Raw genomic sequence first — 4,151 nt, 5'->3', positions numbered from 1 at the left:
TGATCTTGGTTCATTACAACCTCTGCCTCCTGGGTTTAAATGATTCTCCTGCCTCAGCCTCCTGAGTAGTTGGAATTACAGGCACCCACCATCACGCCCCGCCAATTTTTTTTTTTGTATTTTTAGTAGAGATGGAGTTTCACCATTTTGGCCAGGCTGGTCTCAAACTCCTGGCCTCAAGTGATCTGCTCACCTCTGCCTCCCAAAGTGCTGGGATTACAGGTGTGAGCCACTGTGCCCAGCTGAAAGTTTCTACACACTCCTTTGGAACCCCTCCCTCTTCCCCCTCTCCTGGTAGCTGGTGATTTGCTGTCTGTCATTATAGATTAGTTTGATTTTTCTTTTCTTTTCTTTTCTTTTCTTTTGCTTTTCTTTTTGATGGAGTCTCACTGTGTCACCCAGGCTGGAGTGCAATGGTGTGATTTTGGCTCATTACAACCTCTGCCTCCTGGGTTCAAATGATTCTCCTGCCTCAGCCTCCCAAGTAGCTGGGATTACAGATGCCCACGACCACGACCACACCCCACTATTTTTTTTTTTTAGATCTCAGCTGTCTGCAGCCTCTGCCTCCTGGGCTCAAGCTATCCTCCTACCTCAGCTTCCCGAGTATCTGGGACTATAGGCACCCACCACCATGCCTGACTTTTTTTTTTTTTTTGTATTTTTGGTAGAGACAAGGTTTTGCCTTGTTGCCCAGGCTGGTCTCGAACTTCTGGGCTCAAGTGATTCACCCACCTTGGCTTCCCAAAGTGCTGGGATTATGATTACAAGCATGAGCCACCATACCCAGTCCCAAAGCAAACCTTAATGTGGCATATTCTAGGTTCTGCACCTTTTATAATAGACTTTAACTACTTATAGCCTGCTGTTGACCTGAAGACTTAGCAGTAACAAGCAGCTGATTCACAGGCATTTTGTATGTCACACATATTACACACTGTATTTCTTTCTTGCTTGCTTTATTGTTATTATTATTATTATTTGAGGTAGAGTCTTACTGCATCACCTAGGCTGGAGTGCGCTAGTGGCATGATCTTGGCTCACTGCAACCTCTGCCTCTTGGGTTCAAGTAATTCTCATGCCTCAGCCCTCCAGAGTAGCTGGAATTACAGGCGCATGCCACCACACCTGGCTAATTTTTGTATTTTTAGTAAATATGGGGTTTTGTAAAGTTGGCCAGGCGGGTCTTGAACTCCTGACCTCAAGTGATCTGCCTCCCTAGGTCTTGCAAAGTGCTGGTATTACAGGAGTGAATCACTGTGCCCAGCCTCTACACACTACAGTCTTACAATAAAGCAAGTTAGAGAAGAGAAAATGTTGTTTAAAAAAAATCCAGCCGGGCATGGTGGCACGTGCCTGTAATCCCAGCTCCCTGGGAGGCTGAGGCGGGAGGATCACCCAAGGTCAGGAGGTAGAGGCTGCAGTGAGCCCTGATGGTGCTACTGCACTCCAGCTTGAGCAGCAGAGTGAAACCCTGTCTCAAAAAAAAAAAAAAAAAAAAAAAAAGGAAAAGAAAATCACAAGGAAGAGAAAATACATTTACAATTACAGACCGCTACAATATTTATCATGCCATAAATTTGTTTATAAGATGAATTGTCTGTCTGAAATGGACAACCGCAGCTGTACAGCTCAATTTATGTTACTTAGCAAGTAATTCAACTTTTTCTTGTCCTGTCCTGACTTTTCTTTGCTTCTTGGGAGCATTTCCAGCTCACTAGTGGCACTTCACATGGGCCTCATGATGTTATTCAATGTTTACGGTATTGCACTAAACACAGTGAAAAATATGCGGGAACCACCAAGAGATCCCTTTTTACTGGGGCACAATTTCCTGGAGAGGCGAACTGCCCGCAGGGAGATAATTAATGTAACTTGACATTTTAAGCAGATAGTTTCAACACTTGCACTCACTCCAGTAGCAACAGGAGGTAGCTATGAAATTATTACAATAACACAATATATGCTACAGTTAATTTTATGCAGCTATGATTGAATGCTGCATAAAATTACTCTTGACTTGGAATAACACCATGTATGGTTTGTAAGTGTGTGTGTACGTTTTAATACATTTTAACATTTTGTAACAGATTTGTGTATATTTTATGTTAGCAAATGATAAAATAGGGCTGGACATGGTGGCTTATGCCTGTGATCTCCGCGCTTTTGGAGGTAGAGGCGGGAGGATCACTTGAGTTTAGGAATTTGAGACCAGCCTGGGCAACATGGTGAGACTTCATCTCTATAAAAAGTAAAAAAATTAGCCGGGCGTGTTGGTGCTTACCAGGAGGATCGCTTGAACGCAGGAGTTGGAGTTTACAGTGAGCCATGATTGGGCCACTGCTCTCCAGTCTGGGCAACAGAGCAAGACCCTGCCTCTAAAAGAAAATAATAACAAAAATAATAAAACAGACTAGTATCTACATTTATTTTATGCATTCATGGCATACCTAACTTAATTTTTTTTTTTTGATATTTCTTGGCTGCCAAGTTCATCTGGAAATCTTTTCAAACTGTTGCAAATAACTAAAAATGTTTCCAATATATTTATTGAAAAACATTCTGTTTAAAAGATGACCTCACTTTGGGAGGCTGATCAGATCACCTGAGGTCAGGAGTTCGAGACCAGCCTGGCCAACATGGTGAAACCACATCTGTACTAAAAATACAAAAATTAACTGTGTGTGGTGGCGTGTGCCTGTAGTCCCAGATACTTGGGGAGCTGAGGCAGGAGAATCGCTTGAACCTGGGACATGGAGGTTGCAGCTGAGATTGCTCCACTGCACTCCAGCAGGGTGACAGAGCGAGACTCTGCCTCAAAAAAAAAAAAAAAGTGCACGGTTCAAACTCATGTTGTTGAAGAGCCCACTGCAGCTCTTACCATGGTTTCACTTTCTCCTCTTTCTTTTCTACAGTTACAGTGAGTGCCTGGTTCAGTTGCAAGAATGCCTTGTCCACCCTCCTCTTAGCCTTTGCTCATGCCTTCCCCTCTACCTGAAATGCATCCCTGTGGCTTCCCTAGGCTGGCTCCTCTTCATTTACAGACTTAAGCTCAAACCACGTCCTCAGTCAGGTGCAGTGGCTCACGCACCTGTAATCCCAGCACTTTGGGAGGCTGAGGTGGGTGGATCTCTTGAGGTCAGGAGTTTGAGACCAGCCTGTCCAATATGGTGAAACCCCGTCTCTACTAAATATACAAAAACTAGCCGGGCATGGTGGCGTGCACCTGTAGTCCCAGCTACTCGGGAGGCTGAGGCAGGAGAATTGCTTGAACCCGGGAGGCGGAGGTTGCAGTGAGCCAAGATCGTGCCACTGCACTCCAGCCTAGGCGACACAGCAAGATCCGTCAAAAAGCAAGCAAACAAACAAACAAACAAACTCATGTCCTCAGCAGACTCCTCCCTATGCACCTCCCACTCCCCTCAACTCATCACACACTCAATTATTTTAAGGGCTGTCTCCCTGGCTCAGTTGTGAACTCCATAAGGAAATGGATCATGTTTATTTTGCTCACTGAAAAATCCCCCTATTACTTATTGCTTGTTGATTCTCCCACTCAACAAATATTTATTAAGCAACAGATATGTCAGGCACTGGGTTTAAGCAGTGAAACAAGACCGAAAAGATTTTCACTTTCAGGGGAGGGGAGAAGACACAGAAAACGCTGAATAAAAATTTCAAGGCCAATCATGGTGGCGCATGCCTGTAATCCTAGCACCTTGGGAGGCCAAGGCAGGAGAATTGCTTGAGGCCAGGAGTTCAAGGCTGCAGTAAGCTAGGATTGCACCACTGCATTCCTGCCTGGGTGACAGCAAGATTCTGTCAAAAGGGAAAAAAAGAAAATAAAAGAAAAAATAGAATTGCAGGTAGAGAGGTAAGCATGCTATGAAAATGAGAGAGAAGGGGCCGGGCACAGTGGCTCAGGCCTGTAATCCCAGCACTTTGGGAGGCCAAGGCCGGTGGATCACCTGAGGTCAGGAGTTCGAGACCAGGTACAAAAATTAGTCGGGTGTGGTGGTACATGCCTGTAATCCCAGTTACTTGAGAGGTTGAGGAAAGAGAATCGCTTGAACCCACGCAGGGGAGGTTGCAGTGAACTGAGATCTGGCCACTGCACTCCGGCCTGGGCAACAGAGCAAAACTCCATGTAA

This window comes from Colobus angolensis, unplaced genomic scaffold (assembly GCF_000951035.1).
Source record: "Colobus angolensis palliatus isolate OR3802 unplaced genomic scaffold, Cang.pa_1.0 Scaffold22, whole genome shotgun sequence".
Classification (NCBI taxonomy): domain Eukaryota; kingdom Metazoa; phylum Chordata; class Mammalia; order Primates; family Cercopithecidae; genus Colobus; species Colobus angolensis.
The sequence above is the reverse complement of the archived record's forward strand: the minus strand, read 5'-3'. Positions refer to the sequence as shown.